We start from the raw sequence: 14,504 nt of genomic DNA, 5'->3' as shown, positions 1-14,504 counted from the left end.
CAACTCTTGAGTATTTCTTCTCAGATGCAGGTATTATAAAGAAAGTTTAGCATCAAACAGGTCTCATTCTTTAGGCTATCTTGTCTCATGTTGCAATTATCTTATATGCTTCACAGAATCCCAGCATGGTGGGGGTTGGAAGGGACCTCTGGAGATCATCCAGTCCAACCCCTCCTGCTAAAGCAGGGTCACCCACGGCAGATTGCTCAGGATCACAATGTCCGGGTGGGTTTGGACTCACTCCAGAGATGGAGACTCCACAACCTCTCTGAGCAGCCTGCTCCAGGGCTCTGTGGCTCTTATGGTAAAGAAGTTTGCCCTAAGTTTGAGTGAAACCTCTCATGTTCTATTTTGTGCCCATTGCCCTTTGTCCTGTTTCCTGGCCTCCACAGAAAAAAGCCCAGCCCCATCTTCATGAGCTCCTCCCTTTAGTTTATCACCATCTTTATCAATTCATGAGAAGTAGATTGCTTTTCCTACAGGTAGAATTGGAGTGGCAGAAGTGAATTGCCCTTTGATTAGAGGTAGAAAAAAAAAGAAATGGTGTCCAATGGAATGGACTTTATGGGATGAAAAACTGAGGAATTAGTAATGGGCAGTTGATCTTCTTTGCATCAGTGTAAAATCAGGAGTAACATAGAAGTTGCAGGAAGTCAGAAAGCTGGATTATAAAAGGGCTATTGAATAAAATAAGAGTTAGAATGCAACATGCAGGAACTTTGGGGTTTAAATTGCTGTTCTCTGGAGGATCAGGTCATCTTGTAGAACACACAGCTCCAGCTGCACAACCCTTCTGAAGCCTGCGGGCAGATTCACACCCTGCGTTAGGAACTGAAGCTTAATTTTTCATCAGCGAGCTTCTTGCCCCGTGTTTGTGACACAGATGGGTTTCTGTGCCTCTGCCAATAGACAGCAAATTTGGATTTGCTCTGAGGTGTGTTACTGAAAGATGAGGGTGTGATGGGAAAATTGCCAGGAACATACTAAAAGCATTTCTGGAAACGAGTCTCAAAGCTTGTGCTTCCCAGTGTCAGGACATATATAAGTCCTTCAACTGCGTGTCGGAAGTTCAAAGTACCCTATAAGCCTTGGAAAATGTGGGATGCTAGCAAGCATGGCAAAGAAAATATTGCAATGAATGTGTGTGGTGAGATGCTTGCAGATGAAGTATGTTAGTGATCTGAGTTTAATACAGTACTGCTGTTATTTCACTTCTGTGATAATACTACATACCTCATGAAAAATTCATGCCTTGGGCTTGTGAGATGGGTTTTACTTAAATGCTAGTAAGGATGTCAGAAGTCAGGGGAGAAAGCATGAGCTGTATAAATAAAGACTAAGTTCTTTTTTGCTAAGCGCATGCAGAACTGTAGAGGAAGCTTTTTAAGGTTCATGCACTCTCTTACCATGTTGGAATGCTTCCACTGCATTGAAATGTTGTGAAGTAATAGCCTTGTGCATGACTTGTCCCATTCAAATGAGACCACAATTTCACCTGGTTGAATTTAATTACATCAAGATAAGGTGAGGCAAAAATGTAGACTTCCCTTGTTGAATTTGTGATCCATCTTGTAATTTTACTCATGTCTAATGACATGCAGAAACAGGTATTCTGGAGAAGTTTTAGAGTCAGACAAGGTCACATACTTCAAACTAGCTCATTTCCTGGTTTAATTATCATCTACAGTGCACAGAATCCCTTCTGCAAAGCATGTATGAAAGCTTTATAATAGTGAAAAGATAAAAGAGCATAGTTAATTACCCAGAATTAAGACTTAATGTTATTTAAAATACCAATCCAGATCTTTTGTTCTAATCTATTTGCTAGATACGTTGCTATCTCTGTTTTCCTTTGGGAAATGCCATTCAAGAAATAAGTGAGATGTTTGAGTCCAGTGGAGGCCACAAAGATGCTGAGGGGCCTGGAGCATTTCGGTGAGGAGGAAAGGCTGAGAGCCCTGGAGCTGTTGAACCTAGAGAAGAGCAGTCTCAGAAGGGATCTTCTCAATGCTAAGCAAGAGCTAAAGGGCGAGGGACAAGAAGATAGGGCCAGATTCTTGCCACTGATGCCCAATGACAGGACAAGGATAAACCCAGGAGGTTCCATCTGAACATGGATAAGAACTGTGCTGTTAGGATGCCAGAGCTCTGGAGCAGGCTGCCCAGAGAGGCTGTGGAATCTCCTTCTCTGCAGAGATTCCAAACCCACCTGGACATTGTGATCCTGGGCAGCCTGCTATGGGTACCCCTGCTTTTAGCAGGGGGATTGGACTGGGGTGATCACCTGAGGTCCCTTCCAACTCCCAGCATTCTAGGATTCTTTAACCAAGGCTTTCAAGATTGTATGTAATTGTTCCCCTTGTACATGGTGTAAGCAAGGGAAGTAAGTAATTGTGGAGGCCAGAAGTAACTGGCAAATGTGATGATAATCATAGGGCTTGCAGTTACAATCTTGAAATACCACAGATTATTCTCTCCTCACCCATTCTGTGTGTAGCAGATTGCTAATATATGAAACTATGCAGAGAGGTAGAGTAAATTGGATTACATTCAGCGTGCAGACTCTGACTCGTCAGGGACTGCAAGGTTCGATGTCCATGGCTGCTATAGATGGAACATTTATTTCAGTTCAGCCTGGACTGTGACACACTGATTACAGGCACTGTAGTATCTGGATTGCTGCTTCTCAGTTCAGAGAGGCATTTCAGCACTGAGGGCATTACAGATTTGCTGCAAGCGTATAGCCCAAGTGTATGTGACTGAAGAGGAGGAGAATTCTCATAACATCAGGCCAGTTCCATGATAGCAGCTCTAGTTCTTTTACTGCAGAGGAGAAACACAGCAGCATCTGCTGCAAGTCTCTCTTTCTGTTAGAGTGCCTTGGAGGGCTGCATGGTGGTGGTTGATATAGAAGGCTCCAAGAATCTGCTGACACGTTGATTAGACATTTATTTTGGTGAAAGAGGTGACACAACCTGCTATGTAAGAATGGGTCCACAAAAGACATTTGTGAGCACTAGGATCTTAATTAGCTGTTGCCATGCTGGTGACTGAGTCTGTAAGCATGGAGGGGATGTAAAACCCACTGTAGCATGTCAAGCTACTGCATGATTGTAAGCCCTTGTGAGAAGACATCTGTCACAGGTGCCGAGCAGGCTTAGCTTCAAGTGAAGTAACCTCTCTTGGCATAGTGACAAACTGCTGTCAATTCAGTAGTGTAAGAAATAATGGGGGGAAAAATGGGAACTGTGTTCTGGTCAAAAGCTGGCAGAGTGAAGAGACCCAGAAGACAGAGATACCAGTGCTACTTAAAAGCCAACTGAAGGATCCTAGCATTTTTTACACAGAGCTCCAGAAATATCTGAGACATCTTCAAAAGATCACTGGGACATTGTCTGCTTCATGGTAGGAATGGGGCAAAAGGGGTTTAAATGTGAGAGAGGTGCCATAAAACACTTTCTTATGCCCAATTCTATTTCCTTAACCATTCTGAGAGAGGGCTACTTATGGCTTTTCCTTTTGTCAGGCTAGGTAGTGGTATAAATCTCGTAGCCCTTGCTTGTTTCTTTTCCTGCAGTTTGAGTAAGCAGCCAAACACTTTTTTTTCCCCAATTATGTTCACATTTTTATTTTGCTTCTTTGGCCAAGTTTATGTCATTTTCTGTCTCCATACATTGTATGTTGCTTTGCATTTCTTTTGCAGATGATTTTCTATTTCCTTGCCTTCATCCTTCCACTCTTCCTGAACACTTCGTGTCTCTGTTCTTACATTGCTTTCTTTGGCATGTCTGTTTTAACTGCCCTTTGTTGCTCTCTGATGAGATGACAGTACTCTTCCCTCGCCTTGTTTTAGTCTCTTTGATGTGTTGCTCTTAGAAGTTGCACTCCTGTGCTTTTTTCCCCCCACTTCAGGCTATACTTTAATAGCCTCCAGCAACAGATTGGGACACTGGCAGGAGCCTTGTAGGCACTCTGCAGGGAGGAGCATAGGAAAGAAATGAACTCTCTTCATTCCAGCTTCCTGTGGACACACATTATTGAAGCTATGCTAATAGACAGACAACTACAGATGAGTCTCAGTATTGTGCCAAAGTATCTTCAGGAGAATTAATGAAAAATAAAATAGATGTGTGCAAGAAGAAAAGTATTTTGAAAACTTCTGCTGTAAGTCTCCAATGCTCTTCTGTTGTAGAGAAAGAAATTAGCAATTTCCTATCAAATATCTATTGCACTATACAAATATTCTCTGCTCATTACCACACATAATATTTGTACAACACTGCTGAACAACGAGCTAGAATTTGGCTGGCTATCACTCTTCTCTATGTGCCAGTGGGGATCTTCTGGAAGGTCGAGGCTAAAGGACCTGTACCTGCAATCTGGCTTCAACTCAGAAAAGATGTTCAGAGACATTTATATTTAATGTCCTTTAGCATTATAAATGCTAGGGCCTGTATTTTAGGCAGTGGCTGTAGTTTAATGTATCTTATTAGATGAAACCTGGAGCCTGTACTGGACTTTCATGTTGTTCCAACCTGCCTCACAATACTAATTTACTTTGACAGGTAAAGACAACCAGAGCAACCAGAGCTCACCCAAAGAGGCTGTTTAGTAACCTTTTCACAGAATCATAGAAGTGCTTGAGTTGTAAGGGACCTTACAGACCATCTGGTTCCAAATCCTCTGCCATGAACAGGGACACCTTTTTCACTCAACTAAGTTGCTCAAAGCCCTGTCCAACCTGGCCTTGAATGCTCTAGGGAGAGGGCATCCAGAACTTTTCTGGACAACCTGTGCTAAGTGTTTCACCACCCATATAGTGAAGATTTTTTTCCCTAGCATCTAACCCAAACCTACCCTCTTTCACTTTGAAGATGTTGCTCCTTGTCCTATCACTACAATGCCCTTGAAAAACGTCCCACTACAGGTTCTTTTTTTAGGTACTCCCAGAACCTTCACTTCTCCAGGCTGATCAGACCTAACTCCTTCAGCCTGTCTTCTTGGTGAAGGTGCTCCAGCACACTGGTCAGCTTTGTGACCTCTTCTGGACCCATTCAAACAAGTCCAAATCCTTCTCATGTTGGAGGCCCCAGAGAATCATAGAATCAACCAGGTTGGAAGAGACCTCCAAGTTCATTCAGTCCAACCTAGCACCCAGCCCTATCCAGTCATCTAGACCATGGCACTAAGTGCCTCATCCAGCCTTTTCTTGAACACCTCCAGGGACGGTGCCTCCACCACCTCCCCGGGCAGCCCATTCCAATGCCAGTCACTCTCTCTGGGAAGAACTTCCTCCTAACATCCAGCCCATACTTTCCCCGGCACAACTTGAGACTGTGTCCCCTTGTTCTGTTGCTGGTTGCCTGAGAGAAGAGGCCAACCCCCACCTGGCTACAGCCTCCCTTCAGGTAATTGTAGACAGCAGTGAGGTCCCCCCTGAGCCTCCTCTTCTCCAGGCTAAACAAGAGCTACCCTACGACTCCAGAAAGCTCCTCTAAGAAGAGCAATCCCTTTCTTTTACATCAGGACTAGAAAGCAGATGCTGCCACCTCTTACTCTAGCAGAGCTGCTTTCTTATGTACTGGACACCACATGGGTGATAAAGTTTGAACAGATTCATGTGACAATGTGTGGCAGATTTTGTAATAAATTCAATTTGCCTATTTGCAGATATTCAGCTGAATGGCAGAGGTCTCTTGAAACCATTTTATTTTTTGCTTTTATTCACACAAAAAATACTGTACCTACAGACACAGTGAAGGCAGAGGTCTGTGGTATCTGGGGCAGACAAAGAACAAACTGTCCACATGTGCTGTTCTTCCAGCACTGATCTGAGCAGAACTTTCTTACACATAAAAAATCTGTAGTTTAGTTCTCTGTCAGCCAATGAAGAGTTTGGCCTCCCTGCTTAGGCTGCCAGTTAAAGCAAAAGATGTTGATGGATTTGTAGTGCAAGAGCTGAAAGTAAATTCACAGAATTGTGTCAGAAGGAAGGTGAAAACATTTGAAGCTTTTTACTCTCAAAAGGATTTTCTAGCAAGTTTGAACATTATATTGGAGCAAAGATAACAAGCATTTATTTAAATGCATAATGGAGAGATTGAAATACATTAAACCTAGCAGTGTGTACTGCCCTTTGCACCTCTTTATAGAGCCATTTTGAGTTTGCTCTTGAAATAGGGAATATTGCAGCCTTGCTTATGATTCTTCTGTCCCACAATATATAAGTTCTTGAAGTTCCTTTTAAAAAACCCAAAAAGCAGAGACACCTCGGTGATGAATATACCACAGTGTGTTGATCATTTGTTTTCTGTTCCACACAGCTCTGCATTCATCAATCTTTGCTTGAACTATGATTTTTATATATTTGTTTGTTTATTTTTGCTTTGAACAGCATTTGCTGCCAGGAAGCTACTTGAATGCAAAAGTAGACTCAGGGGGTTTAAGGGTTTTTTTTCCTGCCTTCTTGAGTTTTCTGGTAGGTTGTTGTCATTTTGTCCTGTTCTTCTCTGCACTTAAGAGCAGCAGTGGGAGCTCTTGACATCCATTACAGACTTTCATTGCATTGAACATTTCTAGTGGCAGACAACTGAAACAGACTTCTAACTGTTTCTACCTTTCTATGAGAAGGAACTGTGTTTAAATAATGGCTGCAAGATTAATCTAAAAGCCAGGGCTGTAATGCTGTGGTTCATATCCTTTGTATTATCTGTTGTTCCTGCTGGAGTCTTGAAATTCAAACCCTCTCTCTCATGCTTGCTTGAGGCAAATATCCATAACTAAATGCTATATTAGGAAAAATAAGTTTGATTTCTTGTGCAGTCTTAATGTTTAATTATCAAGGAAACATGCTTGTTATATTCCTCTTAAAGTACCTTAGAAGATATTTTTTCCTAGCCAATGTCTATGCAGAGATTAAATCAGCTTCTTTTATATATGGAGATGGTGATTTAGTGATGAGGAGAATTTTGGGGCTAGACTCCCCTTTATGAAAAAGGAATTTGTCACCTATCCAGGAAAATCCTTCCCATTGTGCTGGCCACTCCACTGCAATCTCCATTCCTTCCTGTCTCCTCTCTCTCTGTGCAAGTATTGTTCTCCCATGTTATCTTCCAAACACCCACTAGCACTGCTGTTGCCATCTCATTTCCTTGCTGTCTTTGCTTTCTGTTTAGTTCTGTTCTTGGCTCCAGTTCACATCTGAAGTGGATGCAAAGTGCACTTGTCCTTGTTTGTACTTTCCTTGTTGTGTAGTACCTAACACACCTCTTCAGTGAAGCATCCTCTTTAATTTATGACTCAGTTAAAATGCTGTAAAGTACTGCATGGTTTTCATCACTGGCCGTCTCAGAGAAGTCCTCTACCTTTCTGTGCTGGCCTCACAAGAGAGTGTGCTGCCTGATGTTGGCTGAGGAGTAACATTCTACCATTGAGCTTTGCTGGGAGATAATTGGGAAAACATTTTCTCAGCTTTTCCATATCTTGCTGACATATGGAAAGAACCTCACTAGGTTCCCCACTCCAAGAAGGACACTGAGTTGCTGGAGCATGTACAGAAAAGGGCAATGAAGCTGGTAAATGGTCTGGAGAACAGATCTGGTGAGGTGCAGCTGAGGAAACTGAAGTTTTTTAGTCTAAAGAAGAGGAGGCTGAGAGGAGACCTCATTGCTCTCTACAGTTCCCTGAAAGAAGCTTGGAGCCGGGTGAGGGTTGGTCTCTTCTCGCAGTGATAGGACAAGAGGAAATGTCTTCAAGTCGAGTCAGGGGAGGCTTAGATTTGGTATTAGGAAAATTTCATTTCCTGCAAGAGTGGTCAGGCATTGGAACAGGCTGCCTAGGAAGGTGTTGGAGTCACCATCCCTGAAGGTCTTCAAGAAATGTGTGGACGTGGTACTTGGGGACATGGTTTAATGGCCATGGTGGTGTGAGGTTGATGGTTGGACTTGATCTTAGAGGTCTTTTCCAAGCAAAACAGTTCTATGATTCTATGATCTTGGAACAGAAAAGCCCATGTAGTCAAGAAGTTGTTTGAGTTTTGAACTCTGTGAACAAAGCTGTGGACACAGGTGATGGCATCTATGAACAGTGAATGAGAATGGAAAAAGATGTATTTTAAACACATGGTTAGTTTTAAGGTGAGATTTGCTCTCACTTCAGTGCTTAAGTGTATAGGTAATGTTATTTTTTCCTGATTACAACTTTATACAGACACGTCTGAACATGCTCACAAAATGCCATTAACTACAAGACTCCTTACAATGAATATGAGAGAGTTACATCGAGAAACCCACAGTTTGTATTCAGAGACAGATTTCTTCCTCTCATCTGGGGTTTCATTGAGTTCAGTACTGTTATACAAACTTACTGTTTTAACTGGAGAGACTCAAGCTCTTAATGTCTCTAAAGAAACCCACAAAACGATAAAATCTCTTTTTTATTGCAGTGAGCCTAACCCCTTTGGAGAAGTGCTCAAGCACCTTCCCAGGTCCCATTTAAAATAAGCAGGTGCACAACTGTTCATTCAACAGGACACTGAACTCCATGTTCCCATAATTGTGGAATAAACTGCACAGTCTCACTGCTGCCAAGTGCACCCAAGAAGGAGCCCTCAGAGCTTTTATTTGAATGACTCAATTCCATAAACTTCTTGCTTTCCCCTCTGTAATATTTCATTTTGAAATTAAAGGTTCCAGAGGGCCTCTTGATCCAGGCCTCATGGTACTAATTTACTCTGATTCTTTTCTAACAAACATGCCTTGATCTGTTTACTGCCTTTTTATGCTCACAGCCTGATTTTCCTTCATTCTACTCCACATGTCTTCCTTACATCTCACTTTCCTCAGTGTTTACACATTTTGTCACCACCTCTTTCATTAGCCAATGTGTTTCTCAGTGCCAGATGCCTTGCTACCCAACTTTGCAAGCCAAGATGAAATGTTATTTTTTACGTCTCTAACTGTGATTCTCTTCCAGTTTTGTTTTTGTTTTCTCTAACTCTTGAAAAAAAAAAACTTGCAATCCTCCTGTGGATACATTCTGGTAATTTGCTCCGTGTGCAGTTCTTCCAAGGGCATGAGGTTTTTCTTTAGGGCTTACTATTGCATGCTGTAGAAGTCCTTAACAGTTTGTGCATCTCATCAGATGTCTTTCTGATGTGACAATATTCCAGCAGTGATTAACATCTGGAAAGGTGCCTCTCAGAGATTGTAGAGGCTGCAGGAGAGGTGCAGAAGTCAAATAAATGGCTTTGGAAACTCTGGATAACATGGACCAGACATCCAAATGGGGAAGGGTCAGGCTTAGTAGCTCCCTCTGAATAGATACAGGCAAACATCCCAGAGACTTAGGATGGATCTGAAGATAAAGGTGGCAAGGAAGTATCAGCTGCAGTTAAAGAGATCCTGCTAGTCCCAGAGTGATTGGTCAAGCAACAGGACTTGAATAAAAAATGCAGTGAGGGGAGAGCAGCTCAGCTTGGTGAGGTGAAGATCATCACCCCCTTCTTTTGTGAGGGCTTCAAAAGGGTGAGGAAATGACTTGTCTGTGTTATAAAACTACCACTTGAATTATGGTGCAGGGTCCACATAAGTTATCTTTCCATTCACAGTCCAACTCTGTTGCCTTTGGCTTTGCATTGCAATAATGGAAAACTACTGGAGGAACATCAAGTTCCTTTGTCAGTTCCCATCTTTTCTGCATGCTGTTCCTGTGCCCAAACTGATTTGTAGGCGATGTTTCATTGTTCAGTTGCCATGTCAAACTTGGAATTGACTTTGAATCTTTGAATAATTTCATTAAGTTGTCTGTCAGCTGCTGCTGACAGAAACAAGAATGTAAGCTACAGTCAGCAGCCTGCACCCCTTCGTTCTCCTGTTAGGTATCAAATAGCAGATTGAGTCTATATGTACTTAGCTTCCTGGAAAAGCATTTTGTGTTTACAAGAGCATTATTGGAGGATTGTACTCCAGTGTCAGCAAAGAACCACACAAAGAGCATATTAGGAGTAATGGAGATCTTCCTCATTCATAGTCATTAAAAAACAATTTTGAACCACAAAGATATATACAGAACCTGTTTTTAAAATGAAGGTATAGTGAAAACTCTTGGTTAAACTCTATGAGCTCCCACAGAGTACGTGTGTCAAAAGTATCCTCCCAGCCCCTTCCACACAACTGCTCAATTTCTCCTCCTTCTGAAGGGTCTCTGTCTCTCAAGTTCTTGGCCACCAAGGACTTTAGATATGTTTGTGTGAATGGTCTGTGCTTTTGAACAGCTCTCAGTCTTACAATGCAGTTAGGCTTTCTTGAATAATGTTTCCATACCTCAGCCTAAACATGGACCTTTTGTGCCTAAAAAAAAAATGACAAAAGCACATTTTTCATGGTGCAGTCTGAAGGGGGCAAAGTATCCATGGGTATTGTCATCTTTATTAGTTTCTTCTTATAGAATGTAATATAAGCAGCCTATAATGTAAACCAGCTCTCCTTTCAGCTTCAGGACCTACAGACCCTACAAGAGACCTCTGCAGATCTTTTGCTGTTATGTACGAAGCCACTGAAATATCTGTCAACATCCTCAAATCCTTTTTTTCAGTCTAATTGGGATGGGACAACAGGCTTCTGAAGAACTGAAACACTTTCTAGTGCAGCAATAGAGCTACTCAGTTATCTCAGTACTGACTGAGATTTATAGCCCCATCTCTGGAAATATTCGAGGTGAGGCTCAACAGGGCTCTGGGCAGCCTGATCTAGTTGAGGATGCTCCTGCTGACTGCTGGGGAAGGGGGCGAGGGGGCTTGGAATAGATGGCCTTCAGATGTCCTTTCCAGCCCAGCCTATTCTATGGCTCAAAGTTGTTCAAACTTGCCATGTTTCCCTAGTCCTAGAGAGTGGAACTCATCTGGGTTGGGTGAAATGTAACTTATCTGGTTTGCTGCAGCGTGTTTTGTAATCATTCTAGTTGTCAGCACAAGATGGCCAGGTGGAGCCCTTCCACTGTCAGTAGAAGCAAGCTTTAACTTGTGCAAAGGAAGAGTATTGAACACTCACAGTAAAGGAAAAAAAATATCTGTCAGAAAAGGTTTTATAGTGATTAAAAGCACAGTGGCATTGCCCTAACGGGGAGCAACTGTACAGGGAAATGTGAAGCGTTTCATTGCATGAAAATCTTACTCAGCTTACCAGGGAATTCCCTGCTGGAATGGAAAACTATACCTATCCTTCAGCCTGGAGAGAGAGATTAGAGGCTTGCTGGAATTAAGGGTCACACAAAACACCATCTGGAGCAATTAATTTTGAATATCATAACTAATTATCTTTGAGGAAGAAGTTTGTGAGGTTTCTTCAGGAAAAGATCTGAGCGTTGCAGGGGTGACCTGTGTGTAATTAAAACACATTTTAACTCATCTAAAGTGATAAATGAAGACATTATTCAAATCTTTATGGGCTTGGCAGATTCTCTTTGGTCACTGTGGGCTGCTTCCTTCCAGTGCAGCCTATGCAATCAGACTCACAGGGTGCAGGTTGTGGTGTGAGGCAACCTCACAGTGGAACGTGTCCAGAGAAGGGCCACGAAGGCCTGAGAGCCTGGAGCACAGGCCTGGAGCACAGCCCTGTGAGGAGAGGCTGAGGGAGCTGGGGGAGTGCAGCCTGCAGCAGAGGAGGCTCAGGGCAGAGCTCACTGCTGTCTGCAGCTACCTGAAGGGAGGCTGTAGCCAGGTGGGGTTGGTCTCTTCTTCCAGACAACCAGCAACAGAACAAGGGCACAGAGTCTCAAGTGTGTCCAGAGCAGGGCCAGGAGGACGCTCAGAGGGCTGGAGCAGCTCTGCTGTGAGGACAGAGTGAAGGAGTTGGGGCTGTTCAGTCTGGAGAGAGGAGGCTCCGAGGTGACCTTCTTGTGGCCTTTCCGTGTCCGAAGGAGGCCTACAGAAATGCTGGGGAGAGACTTTCCAGGCCTCCCTAGTGCTGGGGCAAAGCTGGAGATGGGCAGCTTCAAGCTAGATGTGAGGAGGAAGCTCTGCACCATGAGAGTGGTGAGAGCCTGGAGTGGGCTTCCCAGGGAGGTGGTTGAGGCCCTGTCCCTGGAGGTGTTTGAGGCCAGGCCGGATGAGGCTGTGGGCAGCCTGCTCTAGGGAAGGGTGTCCCTGCCCATGGCAGGGGGGTTGGAACTGGCTGATCCTTGTGGTCCCTTCCAACCCTGACTGATTCTATGATTCTAAGTTGCCCTGGGGTGGTCTAGGCTGGATGTTAGGAGGAAGATCTTCCCAGGGAGAGTGATTGGCATTGGAATGGGCTGCCCAGGGAGGTGGTGGAGTCGCTGTCCCTGGAGGTGTTGAAGCAAAGCCTGGCTGAGGCACTTAGTGCCATGGTCTGGTTGACTGGCTAGGGCTGAGTGCTAGGTTGGGCTGGCTGAGCTTGGAGGTCTCTTCCAACCTGGTTGATTCCATGATTTTCATAAAGCTATTACATGAAATCAAAGGGAAGAAGTGTATTTTTAAACTTCGATTTTATTCTTATCTGTGTCATACTGTACTGGAGAGAAGAAAAAGTGCAGCTGGTGCTCTCCTGTTCTTTTATTGAGGAGCAATCTATAGGCCTACATCTGAAATCTGAGATCCTCCCCTCTGCTCTGCCCTAGTGAGCTCTCACCTCAATATTGTATCCAGCTCTGAGCTCCGCAGTTCAAGAGGGACAGGGATATGCTGGAGAGAGTCTAACAGAGGGCTACAAGGAGCACTGCCTGATGAGGAAAGGCTGAGAGACCTGGGGCTGGTTAGGCTGGAGAAGTCTGAGGGGGAATTTAATAAGTGCTTGTAAGTATCTGAGGGCTGGGGGTCAGGAAGGAAGCGACAGGGACATTCTCTGCTCACTTGTGCCCTGGGATAGTACAAGGGGCAATGGATGGAAACTGCAGCACAGGGAGTTCCACCTCCACATGAGGAAGAGTTTCTTTACTGTAATTGTCACAGAGCACTGAAACAGGCTCCCCAGAGAGGTTTTGGATTCTCCTTCTTTGCAGTCTTTCACAACCCTCCTGGATGCATTCCTGTGCAGACTACCCTTAGTGATCCTGCTTTTGGCAGGAGGGTTGGACTCAGTGGTCACTGGAGGTTCCTTTCAACCTCTAACATTCTGTGATTCTGTGAATTAGAGTGCCAAAATTTTGTGTGGATTTGGGTTGAATGTATCAAATTGCTTTTTTTTTAAGGGGATCAAGTTAAACAAGAGATACCCGAAAAGGTTTAACATAAGGGTGAATCAGTGTCCCAGCAGGGGTAAAGGATAAATCATTCCACACAGCTGCAGGAAACCCAAGTTATTTCTCTCCTCTGCCTCAGGAAATTCAAACCTACATTTCCTACGTGCTATTTCAAAGCTTCATTGGGAGATTAGAGGGTAATTTAGAGTGGTAGATATCTATTATCTGGGGTTGGTACTCTTTTATTTTAAGTAAATGAGCATTTGCTCATATTAATCTGAATTATAGCTTGCTTGCTTCTTGAATGAGTGCCACAACCCCTACCAATAGTATCAGTTTCTCACTGATTTTTGCTTGCTTTCAGTGAAAACAGACACTAGGATAAGGGAAGGAACACAGGAAATACAATTGCTTGTAAAGTTTTTTACTTAAAGATACGTGAATAGATTTGCTTTAATGTAAGAACAGGTTGGTAAAAGTTACGTCTTTACTGGGCAGTATTTGCTTATGAAACTTTGAGTTTGGATCTTGGATGAGAACAGAAGGAAACAGCAAGGAATCAGGAATCCTATTCGCAAACCACCTTATTTTGGTAGCTGTGAAAATATTTCCTTTCCTTGAGGTCTGTTTTGTACAGCACAACATCCAACTAGAATTTCCTCAGCTTTTGGTGAAAACTGCTCATCATTGAAGTATTTTCCACTGGGCTTCAAAACTAAAATCTGTTTTACCAAACCTCAGTAAACACCACTAAATTAAGCATGCTCTCCATGCCAGCTGGAGATGCGATGCAAACCTTTCATCTTTTTTTTTCACCTTTTAACAGTCGTTACTATCCCTGCCCCTTAAATTGCATTAACAGAGTAGGTATTTGATCAAACTGTACTATGGACAGAGTTCTATTGTTCTTTGCCTCCCCCTCTGTTTGTAACCAGCAAATCCCACTATTCAAACCCTTGTTGTTTATGTCTCATGTTGGCATAATGACAATACAACACATCACAGGCATGTACAAGCCAGAGCTTTAGAGTCCTGAAACAATAGTGGTCCTTTGACTGCCAGAGCTGTCCTGCTCCCTAGAAACTTTCATTGCTGAGCCCTCATTTCTACAGTCAGTTAGGTTTTGAACTGTTGAAACAGAAGAGTTGATCTGCTCAGTAAAAAGAAAGTACAGCCACAAAAGAGATTTCTATTTATTAAAGAATTCTTTGTCTTTTTATGTTTAAATGTAGTTTTGCTTTTTGTGTTACTACAGGTGAATAGGTAGGCCAGATATGAGAGAGGAAGGGCCCAGAAAGAAGCCATTA

General features: G+C 43.2%; 1 protein-coding gene across 2 annotated transcripts in view; it reads left to right on the top strand.

Moving 5' to 3' along the window:
• Positions 1 to 14,504, top strand: part of SYN2 (synapsin II) — a 197,614-nt gene that overhangs the window by 86,522 nt on the left and 96,588 nt on the right. The gene's annotated exons all lie outside the window — the stretch shown is intronic.

The sequence above is a fragment of the Pogoniulus pusillus genome, chromosome 16, assembly GCF_015220805.1.
Source record: "Pogoniulus pusillus isolate bPogPus1 chromosome 16, bPogPus1.pri, whole genome shotgun sequence".
NCBI classification, from domain to species: domain Eukaryota; kingdom Metazoa; phylum Chordata; class Aves; order Piciformes; family Lybiidae; genus Pogoniulus; species Pogoniulus pusillus.
Note: the sequence above shows the minus strand (reverse complement) of the source record. Positions and strands in the feature narration are given on the sequence as shown.